The sequence below is a fragment of the Dendrobates tinctorius genome, unplaced genomic scaffold (genome assembly GCF_039654945.1).
Source record: "Dendrobates tinctorius isolate UK_male_01 unplaced genomic scaffold, ASM3965494v1 ptg000287l, whole genome shotgun sequence".
Lineage (NCBI taxonomy): Eukaryota > Metazoa > Chordata > Amphibia > Anura > Dendrobatidae > Dendrobates > Dendrobates tinctorius.
The window spans coordinates 325,594-341,893 of NW_027361954.1; the positions used below are offsets into that span (position 1 = coordinate 325,594).

The 16,300-nt window shown below is 51.0% G+C and overlaps 1 long non-coding RNA gene across 1 annotated transcript; it reads left to right on the forward strand.

Moving 5' to 3' along the window:
• The first annotated feature begins 2,755 nt into the window (after positions 1-2,755).
• LOC141072819 (uncharacterized) lies at positions 2,756-14,034 on the forward strand. Its single transcript, XR_012226865.1, has 6 exons — positions 2,756-2,917; positions 5,501-5,643; positions 10,272-11,391; positions 11,468-11,531; positions 11,607-11,693; positions 13,123-14,034. It is a non-coding gene; the product is annotated as an uncharacterized lncRNA (long non-coding RNA).
• Positions 14,035-16,300: the final 2,266 nt, after the last annotated feature.

The window sequence follows — 16,300 nt, forward strand, 5'->3', positions numbered from 1 at the left end:
TCAAGACATCTGCCATGACTGGCTGATTGTCTTGTCCAGCTCTTAGTGCAAACTCTCCCTGAGCTTTACCCTCTTCAAGACCCTTTGCCAAGATGGGCCTTTACAGCTTTGCCTCATTACCACTCTGGCACTGCCGCTGTAAGTCTGCGACCACCAACTCCTTCTCTTGTAGAAGTCCTCCTAATGCTTCTCTGAGCACCACCATATCTTCAAATGTGGCCTTGTTCACGGTTTGACACTTTGACAGGTGACCTCTGAGCTCAGAGACTTCCTTCTCCAGCTCATCCACTCTGTGCCCAGGACCCTTTCTCGTTCGACATGCTCTTTTACCGTCTCTTTAAGCATCTTTATTTCATGATCCTGTTCTCTTTTGGCCAGCATGTGTCGCACCATAACTTCTTTAATTATATTTTCAGATGGGCCAGCTTGCCCACCCAAACTCTGCTGCTTGAGAGTTCTATCTGTTCCTTCATCACCAGGTTTAGCTTTCTCTTGGGTCTTCCATCCATTACCTTCGACTGCCTCTAGGGTCTCTGCTGGGCTCTCTGAAGAATCACTGTTCTTGCTCCCAGACTCAAAAACTGAGTTTTTGTCAGATTTTTGTTCCTTCAAATGCTTTACTTCGGCTTGTAAATCTGTCACTTTTTCCTACTCCCGAGACAACTCTTTGGCGAGGTCCTGGAACTCCTGCACTTTGTTCCAGCAGGTCATTTCCAGCTGAGACACGTTTTCTGCATTCTCCTGCCAAGCAGAGCACAGCTTCTCCTCGGTGGAGTGGAGGGTATGGAGCAGCTTCTGCTCCTGCGCATCCTTCTCTCTGAGCTGAGCCTTGACTACCGAGAGCTCGGACTCCAGGTGACGCACCTGATCCAGCTGCGTGGAGTTGGCAGCTTTCATACTCGACACCTTCAACCTCTCTTGAGGCTCTGCCCGGTCACCCTTAGGTACCTTTCTACTCTCTAGAACTTAAGAGAACTCCACACTCTCCAGCTCTTCAGCATCAGGTTCTCTGTAGGCTTCACCATACTCAACAGCTTGACTCTGGTGGGATCTTTTTTGCTGAGGTGCGTGTTTAGCCCGCTACGTAGCTTTGAGGTAGCTTTTGGTGCCGCCAACGCGTTCCCGAGTGCCCGACGGCCCGCCGGTACAAATTTGGCGCAAATCGTAGAACACGAAAATTTCCGTCCCTTACCAGGCACTCAACCGCCGGCCCCTTTTCACGCCCATTTCACGCAGTTTACCGGGCGCTCAATTTTGACATTGGTCTGCAGTACCGCAATGAACACCAGGTGTCATCATTGTATTTTTTTTTTAATCAGAGACCACAAGGTGGCAGGATTGCCTTATTTAATAGAATGCTAATGTCTTTCAGTAAAGCTTTGCCTTAAATGACATTTTTAAATAGCTTTTTTGAAGGAACCGGCTGCAGGAACCCGGGGGCAGGTTGTCAGGGGACTGCAGGAGACCGGGGGCAGGTTGTCAGGGGCTGCAGGAGACCGGGGGCAGGTTGTCAGAGGCTGCAGGAGACCGGGGGCAGGTTGTCAGGGGCTGCAGGAGACCGGGGGCAGGTTGTCAGGGGCTGCAGGAGACCGGGGGCAGGTTGTCAGGGGACTGCAGGAGACCGGGGGCAGGTTGTCAGGGGCTGCAGGAGACCGGGGGCAGGTTGTCAGGGGGCTGCAGGAGACCGGGGGCAGGTTGTCAGAGGCTGCAGGAGACCGGGGGCAGGTTGTCAGGGGACTGCAGGAGACCGGGGGCAGGTTGTCAGGGGACTGCAGGAACCCGGGGGCAGGTTGTCAGGGGACTGCAGGAGACCGGGGGCAGGTTGTCAGGGGACTGCAGGAGACCGGGGGCAGGTTGTCAGAGGCTGCAGGAGACCGGGGGCAGGTTGTCAGGGGCTGCAGGAGACCGGGGGCAGGTTGTCAGGGGCTGCAGGAGACCGGGGGCAGGTTGTCAGGGGACTGCAGGAGACCGGGGGCAGGTTGTCAGGGGCTGCAGGAGACCGGGGGCAGGTTGTCAGAGGCTGCAGGAGACCGGGGGCAGGTTGTCAGGGGGCTGCAGGAGACCGGGGGCAGGTTGTCAGGGGGCTGCAGGAGACCGGGGGCAGGTTGTCAGGGGGCTGCAGGAGACCGGGGGCAGGTTGTCAGGGGGCTGCAGGAGACCGGGGGCAGGTTGTCAGGGGGCTGCAGGAGACCGGGGGCAGGTTGTCAGAGGCTGCAGGAGACCGGGGGCAGGTTGTCAGGGGGCTGCAGGAGACCGGGGGCAGGTTGTCAGGGGATGCAGGAGACCGGGGGCAGGTTGTCAGGGGCTGCAGGAGACCGGGGGCAGGTTGTCAGGGGCTGCAGGAGACCGGGGGCAGGTTGTCAGGGGCTGCAGGAGACCGGGGGCAGGTTGTCAGAGGCTGCAGGAGACCGGGGGCAGGTTGTCAGGGGGCTGCAGGAGACCGGGGGCAGGTTGTCAGGGGCTGCAGGAGACCGGGGGCAGGTTGTCAGAGGCTGCAGGAGACCGGGGGCAGGTTGTCAGGGGGCTGCAGGAGACCGGGGGCAGGTTGTCAGGGGCTGCAGGAGACCGGGGGCAGGTTGTCAGGGGCTGCAGGAGACCGGGGGCAGGTTGTCAGAGGCTGCAGGACACCGGGGGCAGGTTGTCAGGGGCTGCAGGAGACCGGGGGCAGGTTGTCAGGGGCTGCAGGAGACCGGGGGCAGGTCTGCCAGACTGAGTGTAACATAGGGCAGTGGAGTGGTAGGGGTAGGGAGATGTGTGACGCGGCCGGGCAGCTTGTCACTCAATCCCCTGTTCTCTGCACAGTGTGGCCGCTGGGCGGGCACGGGGGCGGGACCAGCGTCCTGTGAGGCCGGGTCACTGTCCATCTCGCCGGGCTCTGTGTGCTGTGGGAAATTTAAAGCTTGGAAGCCGCCTGCTGGTAAGTATGTACACCCCTATGGGCACCACCAATACATAGCTACTGTATGGGGTCAGCTGTGTGGGGCATGGTAGGGATACAGGCTGTCCCGGTGGGGTGGAGGGAGGGGAAGCTCAGCACAGTGTATGGGGTCAGCTGTGTGGGGCATGGCAGGGATACAGGCTGTCCCGGTGGGGTGGAGGAAAGGGAAGCTCAGCACAGTGTATGGGGTCAGCTGTGTGGGGCATGGCAGGGATACAGGCTGTCCCGGTGGGGTGGAGGGAGGGGAAGCTCAGCACAGTGTATGGGGTCAGCTGTGTGGGGCATGGCAGGGATACAGGCTGTCCCGGTGGGGTGGAGGGAGGGGAAGCTCAGCACAGTGTATGGGGTCAGCTGTGTGGGGCATGGCAGGGATACAGGCTGTCCCGGTGGGGTGAGGGGAAGCTCAGCACAGTGTATGGGGTCAGCTGTGTGGGGCATGGCGGGGATACAGGCTGTCCCGGTGGGGTGGAGGGAGGGGAAGCTCAGCACAGTGTATGGGGTCAGCTGTGTGGGGCATGGTAGGGATACAGGCTGTCCCGGTGGGGTGGGGGGAGGGGAAGCTCAGCACAGTGTATGGGGTCAGCTGTGTGGGGCATGGCAGGGATACAGGCTGTCCCGGTGGGGTGGAGGAAGGGGAAGCTCAGCACAGTGTATGGGGTCAGCTGTGTGGGGCATGGCGGGGATACAGGCTGTCCCGGTGGGGTGGAGGAAGGGGAAGCTCAGCACAGTGTATGGGGTCAGCTGTGTGGGGCATGGTAGGGATACAGGCTGTCCCGGTGGGGTGGAGGAAGCGGAAGCTCAGCACAGTGTATGGGGTCAGCTGTGTGGGGCATGGTAGGGATACAGGCTGTCCCGGTGGGGTGGGGGGAGGGGAAGCACAGCGTATGGGGTCAGCTGTGTGGGGCATGGTAGGGATACAGGCTGTCCCGGTGGGGGGAGGGGAAGCTCAGCACAGTGTATGGGGTCAGCTGTGTGGGGCATGGTAGGGATACAGGCTGTCCCGGTGGGGTGGAGGGAGGGGAAGCTCAGCACAGTGTATGGGGTCAGCTGTGTGGGGCATGGCAGGGATACAGGCTGTCCCGGTGGGGTGGAGGGAGGGGAAGCTCAGCACAGTGTATGGGGTCAGCTGTGTGGGGCATGGCAGGGATACAGGCTGTCCCGGTGGGGGGAGGGGAAGCTCAGCACAGTGTATGGGGTCAGCTGTGTGGGGCATGGCGGGGATACAGGCTGTCCCGGTGGGGTGGAGGAAGGGGAAGCTCAGCACAGTGTATGGGGTCAGCTGTGTGGGGCATGGCAGGGATACAGGCTGTCCCGGTGGGGTGGGGGGAGGGGAAGCTCAGCACAGTGTATGGGGTCAGCTGTGTGGGGCATGGCAGGGATACAGGCTGTCCCGGTGGGGTGGAGGGAGGGGAAGCTCAGCACAGTGTATGGGGTCAGCTGTGTGGGGCATGGCGGGGATACAGGCTGTCCCGGTGGGGTGGAGGGAGGGGAAGCTCAGCACAGTGTATGGGGTCAGCTGTGTGGGGCATGGCGGGGATACAGGCTGTCCCGGTGGGGTGGGGGGAGGGGAAGCTCAGCACAGTGTATGGGGTCAGCTGTGTGGGGCATGGCAGGGATACAGGCTGTCCCGGTGGGGGGAGGGGAAGCTCAGCACAGTGTATGGGGTCAGCTGTGTGGGGCATGGCAGGGATACAGGCTGTCCCGGTGGGGTGAGGGGAAGCTCAGCACAGTGTATGGGGTCAGCTGTGTGGGGCATGGCAGGGATACAGGCTGTCCCGGTGGGGTGGAGGAAGGGGAAGCTCAGCACAGTGTATGGGGTCAGCTGTGTGGGGCATGGTAGGGATACAGGCTGTCCCGGTGGGGTGGGGGGAGGGGAAGCTCAGCACAGTGTATGGGGTCAGCTGTGTGGGGCATGGCAGGGATACAGGCTGTCCCGGTGGGGTGGGGGGAGGGGAAGCTCAGCACAGTGTATGGGGTCAGCTGTGTGGGGCATGGCAGGGATACAGGCTGTCCCGGTGGGGTGGGGGGAGGGGAAGCTCAGCACAGTGTATGGGGTCAGCTGTGTGGGGCATGGCAGGGAAACAGGCTGTCCCGGTGGGTTGGAGGGAGGGGTAGCTCAGCACAGAGTATGGGGTCAGCTGTGGGGGGCACGGCAGGGATACAGGCTGTCCAGTTGGGGTGGAGGGAGGGGATGCTCAGCACAGTATATGGGGTCAGCTGTGGGGGGCACGGCGGGGATACAGGCTGTCCCGGTGGGTGGGAGGGTGAGCTGACATGCAGGGGGCTGTGTTATCACTGCTGTGAACACTAGCAGGGCTTAGAATAGAAATAATAGTAAAATACAATAATTCGATAATTCATTTTTTTTTCTTTCCCTGTTTGTCATTAGCTAACAGAGCATAACCCACAGGTAACACTTGAGGAAGCCGCCACCGCGCGCTGTGTCTGCTGGAACCATACACTCATGGATGAAGATTCATATTTAATGTATTAATAGAATTAATAGGATTTAGAATAAAAATAATTTTAAAATTCAATAATTTCCTTTTTTTTTTCAACTAGTTAACAAGGCATCTCAGAGACTGAACTGGCTCCATGTGGCAAGGACAACAAATTTCCCTGCTGGACGACATCACGATGGAGGGACGATGCTCTCCGGCCTCCATCATAATGTGGACCAGCTAGCCTCTTCATCCTTTGTTTGGGTAAGTAAAAATCCATGTACGTATCGTCAAAGTAGCTGTCATGACACGTACATTCATGTATGTGTATACATGTATATACAGTCACCTGTCATGACACCAGAGAGCTGTGTGGCTCTGTAGCACTCTCCAGCACCACACAGCGTCCTACACAGCATTGCGGCCTGCCACAGCCTCCTGCAGCCCCTGACAACCTGCCCCCGGGCTCCTGCAGCCCCTGACAACCTGCCCCCGGGCTCCTGCAGCCCCTGACAACCTGCCCCCGGGCTCCTGCAGCCCCTGACAACCTGCCCCCGGGCTCCTGCAGCCCCTGACAACCTGCCCCCGGGCTCCTGCAGCCCCTGACAACCTGCCCCCGGGCTCCTGCAGCCCCTGACAACCTGCCCCCGGGCTCCTGCAGCCCCTGACAACCTGCCCCCTGGCAGTGCCGCAGAGTCCCTGGCAGTGCCGCAGAGTCCCTGGCAGTGCCGCAGAGTCCCTGGCAGTGCCGCAGAGTCCCTGGCAGTGCCGCAGAGTCCCTGGCAGTGCCGCAGAGTCCCTGGCAGTCTCACTCAGTGCCTGTGATAAGAGTGGTCCCTAAAATGTGGGGGGGCGCCGTGCCCTCACCCTCCGAAAAATCTCCCCTTCCATGCCAATTGGCACGTCGAGGGCCCAGTAAGCGACGGCCATTTGCCACGGTCGTTACCCGGTTCTCGACATGCCAATGCCATCAGGCAAGTCGAGGTCTGGGTAAGAAACGTGGCTATACCACGTATGTTACCGGGATCTCGATACTATCCTGTGGATGGAACGTGGGGGGGAGCTCGCGGTTCTGGGTCTGTTTCTCTTGAACCACAAGTCACAGCAACCCAGTTTTGGTGTCTTTTTCGTAGTGGAGACTCTCAGCTGTCCACCCTGGGAGCGACTAATGTCTGGCTCTTACGGCACGGGAGTGGTGGTCCTCAGAGCCAGGGCCTAGGTTCTCCGGAACCGCAAGTCGCAGCCGGGCGAAACGGGTCTTAAAATCTGGGGAATTCCCTCGGTTTTCATCCCCCAAAGTGGCTCGTCACTGTGCGCTTAGGCTAGCCGGCTCTCATCCTCAGTATGTCACATTCAACAGTGAGAGCCGGCTAATGGTGCAGGCTTGAGGGGGAACAAATGCCCAACAGAGCAGCACACAGCCCCAATAAATATTTCCCCACATCAGTCTGGTAATTAGATTTCAAATGACACCCCAGTGGCCCCTCTGGCTTTACCAGAAGTCGCACCAGGGGCCCAATATCTGATTTGGACAGCAGATTTGAAAAGACATTTTGAGGCCTTGGGTCGGTTTTGAGGTTCTGAAACCCCACAACTACCCAGCAGAAGGTACCAGGCCAACCAAACTTGGCAGGAAAATTGTCCAGGATGCCTCCTACAAACAGAGACATCACTTGTCCCCCTGCTGCCCAGGGAATTTGAATTCTGGGGTCAGAGCATGGCTGTCCATTGATGAAAAGGATCCTGGTGGTGCAGGCTTGAGGGGGAACAAATGCCCAACAGAGCAGCACACAAACGCAATAAATGTTCCCTCACATCAGTATGGTAATTAGCTTTCAAATGACACCCCAGTGGCCCCTCTGGATTTTACAGAAGTCGCACCAGGGGCCCAATATCTGATTTGGACAGCAGATTTGAAAAGACATTTTGAGGCCTTGGGTCGGTTTTGAGGTTCTGAAACCCCACAACTACCAAGCAGAAGGTACCAGGCCAACCAAACTTGGCAGGAATATTCTCCAGGATGCCTCCTTCAAACAGAGTCATAACTTGTCCCCCTGCTGCCCAGGGAATTTGAATTCAGGGGTCAGTGCATGGCTGTCCATTGATGAAAAGGATCCTGGTGGTGCAAGCTTGAGGGGGAACAAATGCCCAACAGAGCAGCACACAGCCCCAATAAATGTTCCCTCACATCAGTCTGGAAATTAGCTTTCAAACCACACCCCAATGGCCCCTCTGGCTTTACCAGATGTCGCACCAGGGGCCCAATATCTGATTTGGACAGCAGATTTGAAAAGACATTTTGAGGCCTTGGGTCGGTTTTGAGGTTCTGAAACCCCACAACTACCCAGCAGAAGGTACCAGGCCAACCAAACTTGGCAGTAATATTGTCCAGGATGCCACCTACATACAGAGACATGACTTGTCCCCCTGCTCCCCATGGAATTTGATTTCAGGGGGTCAGAGCATGGCTGTCCATGGATAAAAATGGTCCTGGTGGTGCAGGCTTGAGGGGGCACAAATGCCCAACAGAGCAGCACACAGCCCCAATAAATGTTCCCTCACATTTGTGTGGTAATTTGCTTTCAATTAACACCCCAGTGGCCCCTCTGGCTTTACCAGAAGTCGCACCAGGGGCCCAATATCTGATTTTGACAGGATGCCTCACAGAGACATCACTTTTCCCCCTGCTCCCCATCGAATTTGATTTCCTACCAAGTTTGGTTGGCCTGGTACCTTCTGCTGGGTAGTTGTGGGGTTTCAGAACCTCAAAACCGACCCAAGGCCTCAAAATGTCTTTTCAAATCTGCTGTCCAAATCAGATATTGGGCCCCTGGTGCGACTTCTGGTAAAGCCAGAGGGGCCACTGGGGTGTCATTTTAAAGCTAATTACCAGACTGATGTGAGGGAACATTTATTGGGGCTGTGTGCTGCTCTGTTAGGCATTTGTGCCCCCTCAAGCCTGCACCACCAGGATCCTTTTCATCAATGGACAGCCATGCTCTGACCCCAGAATTCAAATTCCCTGGGCAGCAGGGGGACAAGTGATGTCTCTGTTTGTAGGAGGCATCCTGGACAATTTTCCTGCCAAGTTTGGTTGGCCTGGTACCTTCTGCTGGGTAGTTGTGGGGTTTCAGAACCTCAAAACCGACCCAAGACCTCAAAATGTCTTTTCAAATCTGCTGTCCAAATCAGATATTGGGCACCTGGTGCGACCTCTGTTAAAGCCAGAGGGACCACTGGGGTGTCATTTGAAAGCTAACTACCAGACTGATGTGAGGGAACATTTATTGGGGCTGTGTGCTGCTCTGTTGGGCATTTGTTCCCCCTCAGGCCTTCACCACCTGAATCCTTTTCATCAGTGGACAGCCATCCTCTGACCCCTGAATTCAAATTCCCTGGGCAGCAGGGGGACAAGTGATGTCTCTGTTTGAAGGAGGCATCCTGGACAATATTCCTGCCAAGTTTGGTTGGCCTGGTACCTTCTGCTGGGTAATTGTGAGGTTTCAGAAGCTCAAAACCGACCCAAGGCCTCAAAATGTCTTTTCAAATCTGCTGTCCAAATCAGATATTGGGCCCCTGGTGCGACTTCTGGTGAAGCCAGAGGGGCCACTTGGGTGTCATTTGAAAGCTAATTACCAGACTGATGTGAGGGAACATTTATTGGGGCTGTGTGCTGCTCTGTTGGGCATTTGTTCCCCCTCAAGCCTGCACCACCAGGATCCTTTTTTATCAATGGACAGCCATGCACTGACCCCAGAAATCAAATTCCCTGGGCAGCAGGGGGACAAGTGATGTCTCTGTTTGTAGGAGGCATCCTGGACAATATTCCAATATGAAACGTGAATATACTACGTGTGTTACCGGGCTCTCGATACTATCCTTTGGATGGAACGTGGGGGGAGCTCGCGGTTCTGGGTCTGTTTCTCTTGAACCACAAGTCACAGCAACCCAGTTTTGGTGTCTTTTTCGTAGCGGAGACTCTCAGCAGTCCACCCTGGGAGCGAGTAATGTCTGGCGCTTACGGCACGGGAGTGGTGGTCCTCAGAGCCAGGGCCTAGGTTCTCCGGAACCGCAAGTCGCAGCCGGGCGAAACGGGTCTTAAAATCTGGGGAATTCCCTCGGTTTTCATCCCCCAAAGTGGCTCGTCACTGTGCGCTTAGGCTGCGGAGCTACCCAGCAAAAAGATGAAAACGTCGGCCATTTTGACAGGGAGCGGGGGGTGCGAAACATTTTCCCCCTGGCATGTGATATGTCAATCGAATAGAGAATTTCACCCAGAAAACAATGGCGTGCTTTTTTTCCACGTTGCGTTAGTGGTTTTCGATTTAATGTGGCGTTTTACTTTTGTTTTAGGCAAAATGAATGATATTCTCCAAAAGTGCCAGCGAGAAGAGGGGGCCCTGAAATGTGTGGGGGGGCACCGTGCCCTCACCCTCCGAAAGATCTAGTGGCCGACTGCCACCGCCACGGAGATATGATCGATTTCCAATGCATGTCTACAAGAAAAACATGCCAAAACTTCGAGGGTTCAATGGTCTGATGCTAGCCCTTTTACGGGAAGAAATCCCAAGGTGTGCCCTTCAAATAGACACCAAAAGCATGTGGCTGCAAATTGTGGTTCCAGAGAAATGAGACCAAGACCTCCGGCACCCAAGGTTCAATGCAAATTGGATGGTCAAGGCCTGGTTAACGAACGGGGCGTGTATGCGGCTGTTACCCGGATCTCGATATAGTAATTTAAATGGAACGGAGATACCACTTTGATTAGGTGGTTACACTTCCTCTTGTACCTAGGTGGCACAAGAAGACGTGGAGCTGCCTTTTTCTTGCAGTGACTAGGGTTCGAATCCTTTTATTGTTTAACTCAATATTTATTTTTCTATTTCTTTAAGGGGTGTGTTCTTAAACTTGAGTAGTGACAGCACAGCCAATCATGATGAGGAGGAAGTTGAGGTGAGGATTTGAATATGGGGCATGTCTTTACTTGCTTTCAAACTGCCTACGAGGAAAGATGGCTGAGAGACAAACTGTAAGTACATAAATCAGCAACCCGGTTTTGGTGTCTATTTGAAGTGCAGTGCCTGGGCTTTCTTCCCCTAAAAGCGCTAGTGTCCAGGGCTTATGAAGGCAGAGCAGTGACCCCAGATTTTGGGCATTTTTTTTCTCATAGATATGCATTGGAAAGTGGATAAGGGTGGTCCGTTTTGGGCAAATTTCTCTGGAATTCAAGTCACTGCAGGGCAGTGAGGGTCTTAAAATTTGTGGGAGACTCTGTACTCACCCTGTTAAAGATCTAGATTCTGTGTGCATCAGCCACGGAGATATAATCGCTTAGCTCCCTATGATGAATCCCATTAATTTAGGACTTTGACAATTTTTTCACCTACAAATTACCAGAAGTCCTAAATGAATGGCATAGTAGGAAAAGCGCACTGGCAAATAGTACATGTGTTGATGAGCATGCTTCCTATAATTTATAGCATTTTTTACAGAGAGGCTTCAAAATGGCACATGCTCTGATGTACAATTCGAATTGACCCAGATTCCTTGTCCTTAACTATGTGCACATGCTGCGGATTATGTGCGGATTCATCCGCGCGGATTTTGTAAAATCCGCAGGTGAAACCGCAGGTCAAAAGACCTGCGGTTTTACCTGCGGATTGCTCTGCGGTTTTGCCCTGCGGTTTTTCATCTCCTCAATGGAGGAGATGGCAAACCGCAGGAGAATCCGCAGAAAGAATTGACATGTCAATTCTTTCTGCGGATTGAAAACCGCAGATAATCCGCGAGGAAAATTCCGCACCGTCTGCACTGCGGTTTTTGATTCCCATAGGGAATCATGGTACTGTACACCGCAGCAAAAACTGCTGCGGGTCCGCAGCGGCCAAAACCGCTGCGGAACCGCAGCAAAATCCGCAGCGTGTGCACACAGCCTAAGATGTCTTTATTTTTTCTAGGATTTTGCACACTACAATTATGAAGAATCATTGGTCCATGTTTCCCAAAAAAGAGGTGGGTTGAATCATAAAAGAACATGAGGCTGTGGTGTCACATGCAATATTTAATAGCATTTCATATTCGGTTTCAGCTATTTCTGATGTAATGGTGAAAAAGTGAAGCGTTCCAGGGAGGTGGAGGTGTTTACCATACAGGTAATGTTCTGCTCACATATTCATCCACGTTCCCATTTGTTCTCCATCCTCTTAACCACATTACTCTCTCTGTAGGTCAGAGGTTGGCGTCGGTACAGAATGTTAAAACTGATAAACGATGCCCTGGAACATCAGGATGAAGCATACCAGTTGAAACCCAAGGTACGGAGTCCTGTTAAATTACTTTTACGCGGGATGATTTATCAGGCTATTACGCCCATCTAGCACCTCGATTGTCAATGTGACTTTACACACAACTATTAAGCAACTGTCGCTCAGTAGTCGGTGATGAGCGACTATCGTTCCAATTGTGCACGACCACACACCGGACACTAAATGATATTCCCTCAGTCACTCAGATCATGCAGTGTTGTTTTGTTTGGCTGAGTACATGCTATCGCCAGTATTTCATTAGCACACTGGCTGGGGAACAGTTCCAGTCTTTTGTCTGCACTGCATTAGCACTGTGAAGAGGTTTGTACTACACCACGATGCATGACACTTCACCAAATAGCACTCCGGTATATGATAAAAGGGTTAAACGCTCACCCGAATGCTGACCGAGGCATCCTGCAGTACTTCAGGACCTTCAACAGCATCAGAGATCATTTGATCTCCAACATCATTGAAGGTCCTGCAAGAAGCCTCATTGAGCAGCGGTGTCATTCAGGTGTGTAAAGCCAGCCCTTTGATTTAAAAAAAAAAAGTGACAATGAACACTGAGCAACTTCTAGATCAGCAATCTTGGGCAGAAAACAAGTATTTTGCTCTGAAGGTACACAGCCTATCAGTACAGGATCCATTAAAGTTGTTCACTGACTGGGGTGGGAGGTGGTAGGGGAGGTAGTGAAGAAAAAATAAAATAAAATCAGTTGGAAAAAAAACTTGCACATCTCCACAGCCAGGTTGTCTACATTCAACCCTTCTGATTGCAGGCACAGACATCTCAGAACCTCCCATATAACAAAGGAGATAAGAGTTGGTGTGTAGAAAACATTGCTATGCGGAGGGGTAGACATTACATTTTTATAAAATAAAATGAGCAAACTCCACATAGCAAAGTTTTCTACAGCCCTTAACTTGTTATCTCCTTTCCTATCTGCTACTATTGTGACCTGACTCGCAGCCTAAGGCTATGTGCACACGGGGAAAATCCACCTGCGGATTTTTCTGCGCAGAATTCACAAAATCCGCAGGTCAAATGAGCTGCATTTTTCCTGCGGATTTCTTCCTTTTTTAGTGCAGTTTTGATGCGGTTTTTCAGTGCGGTTTTCCCCCTGCGGTTTTTGAGAATGGGGAGATAGAAAACCGCACAAAAGAAGTCACATGCAGTTGTTTGAAAACCGCACACCCACTTTCTGCAGCGTCTGCACAGATTTTTTTTTTTCCATAGATTTACATGCTACTGTAAATCACTGTGCGGTTCTGCGGGAAAAATGCATCGTGTGCACATGGCCTAAAAGCATCTTTGATTACAGTATATAATGTATAATATTTTGTGGGTGACAATGTTGCCGAGGTGCCATACCAGACTGTCACTATCTATAATGTTGCACTGTGCAATATTGATCAAATTTTTTTCTCTCCCCAGTTTGGATACGGTTTCACAAATTGGCAATAATGAAGATGGAGAAAGGAAGCTATGCCATTGCTGTAAAGCACAGGAATAAGACCAAATATAGTTTTATGTTTGTTTCTCTAAATAACATGACGTTTGCTTTGGTTTTGTTCCCTTTTCTATAGTATAGTGGTGATATGAATATGTACATGTCAGCATACCCTGTGGACTTTTTCTACTGTGAATTTTAGGAGCTTGACACTTGCACAATGAATAATGATGAGGTGTCCGTGTGACCAGAGGTTACAGAATGCAATTGTACCCATTGTATCTGATGAGGTTATTCTCATATGTGTTTTTCTGTCACAGGCCAGAAAAAGGAGATGAAAGTAGAATGGTCCTGGATAATCAGACAGTGCATGCACTAGGGCTCATGCCTTGTCTTTCAGGCAACTAACTCACAGCTATGTGAATACAGCTACAAGCAAGCTAAAGTACTTAATGACTAGTAGGGAGTGAGAGGTGCTATAAAAGTACAGAGTACCTGAAGGCCATGAGTACAAAGATGGCTTTACAAACCCTAATACCATTAAACAAGTCTTCTATAGCCCACACACAACTACAACATAGCCAGCTTAAATAATATTTTATTGAATTAAAACGAAAGCTCAAACTGTTAAAAATATAATTCAAATAAGAGTGCATTTACTCAGGCAATTAATCCAGTGACATTGTCAAGGGATGGGCCTTAAATTTATCAGCTCAGATCCCTGTGCATAGTCCTCACTTTGGCCATGATGCCAGAGCAATTGACAGGTTTTTTTCATCATTGCTGATAGCCCTAGGCCTTAAAAGCGTACAAATTTTTATATATATATATATACTGTGACAGATCTGTCACTTCTCTGTGTGCGAAATTCACAGTAAATATGCAGGTGACTACATTGCATATTTACTGCAACGTGTACCAGTTTTACGTGCAAGAACCATCCATACGCATGTGTGGATCAGCCCTTGGAATCCCCTGTTTCTATATATATATATATATATATATATATATATATATATATATATATATATTACACACACACATTGGAAAGAAACAGGGGATTCCAAGGGCTGAGCCACACATGCGTATGGATGGTTCTTGCACATAAAACTGGTACACGTTGCAGTAAATATGCAATGTAGTCACCTGCATATTTACTGTGAATTTTGCACACAGAGAAGTGACAGATCTGTCACTTCTGTGTTTTAACCCTGTAACATCTTATCTGATACACCAGCACAGATGTTACAGGTGGATGGGGCATCAAGGGTTAATTACTTACCTCCTTCTGCACACTTATTGCAGGATACACACGGATTTTGTGTGCATTCCACATTTGCAGAAATCACACAAAACACTTGATAACAATATGCATGTGTGGATGGGCCACAAGTTTGAAGACCCCCCCCTGAATATATATATATATAAAAAGTTTAGTTACGCTTTAACAATACACTAGAATAAAAACCATTAGTTTAATAAACAAAAACATTGCAGAGCAGCAACATGCACATTATTTAAAAGACTAAATTTCACCTGCAAAAGAGAAAAAAAAAAGTTAGAATAGACTCAATTAAAGGTGAACTATAGTATTAGAAGAACAGCTGCCTCCTTGCAAAAAACTGCCACTTCCAAACTGGCGTTAAGTGAAGTCATGATGCTCAGCTCCATTGAACTCAATAGAGCTGAGCCTCAATATCACATATTTCTGGAAGCTGTTTTTCTGTTGCTAGAGTACCCACCTAAAACGCAAACAAAAATGAACTTTAACTTCGGAGTCTCTTCAGCATGACCACAGGGTTCATATTCCATCTCCTCATCTGCGATGTACTTGTTTCTTTAGTGCTTAGAAGGAAAAAGGAATGATGTTACAACTGAAAGATATGCATAAAAAAATCCACACTTCTAGAATACTGGCACTCAGCCAAAGTACAGTAATGCTTCACAGAAATGCTGCAAAGTGTTACTATGCTTTAAGGTTTTTCCATGAGTCCTGGCTATCACATTAAAGGGTGAGCGCCGGTGGCAGGATTTTTTTTTTCTTCCAATGTTATCCCCTATCCATAGAATAGTTTTTAAAGTTCCATACAATAGAATTATCTACAGTTTCAAACTCAGTGGCTGGTGTGGCTAGTCCCTGACAAGTACAGTAAGAATTTAATATAAATAGAAGTGTTCAATAATTACCTTGAAGAGCTCCTTTTCTGGTTCTGCCTCATGGAACGTGTCTGCATGAGAAAGGACGGGGAAGGTACATGTGCCCTGAAATGAATACATTAGTATTAAAAGCTGGTAATGAGTGCATCCATTAGCTTGGCACCATGGTATTGGAGTAAAGGTATTTTCACCTTGCACTCGAAGTCTCTTCATGCTCACTCTCCAGTTCTTCGGGAATCAGTTCTGGTATCTGGGAACTGTGGACTGCAGCTGTCTGGTCTCTTCTTCCCCTGGTGTTCTCTTCTGCAACCCTTTAGGGGAATCAAAAAGAAGAAAAAAAGAATAGAGAATCGAATAGAGAATTTCACCCAGAAAACAATGGCGTGTTTTTTTTCCACGTTGCGTTAGTGGTTTTCGATTTAATGTGGCGTTTTACTTTTGTTTTAGGCAAAATGAATGATATTCTCCACTAACAAAGTGCCAGCGAGAAGAGGGGGCCCTGAAATGTGTGTGTGTGTGTGGGGGGGGGTGTGCACCCGTGCCCTCACCCTCCGAAAAATCTCCCCTTCCATGTCAATTGGCACGTCGAGGGCCCGGTAAGCGACGGCCATTTGCCACGGTCGTTACCCGGTTCTCGACAGGCCAATGCCATCAGGCAAGTCGAGGTCTGGGTAAGAAACGTGAATATACTATGTGTGTTACCGGGCTCTCGATACTATCCTTTGGATGGAACGTGGGAACAATGGGATGCATTGTGCTATGCGTTTAAGCGGAAACGCTTAAAAACGCAACGGGTGCACATAGCCTCAGAGTAAACATAACCAGTGCCAGAGGGTCCACAAATAGTGCCAGAGTGCCCCATAAACAGTGGCAGACAGTACACATAAGCAGTGCCAGAGGGTACACATGAACAAATAGTGCACCTAGGAACAGTACCATTGTCCACATAAGCTGTACCAACAAAGTCAAGGCACTCTCCATCTCCTCCTTGACAGGAGAGGAGAG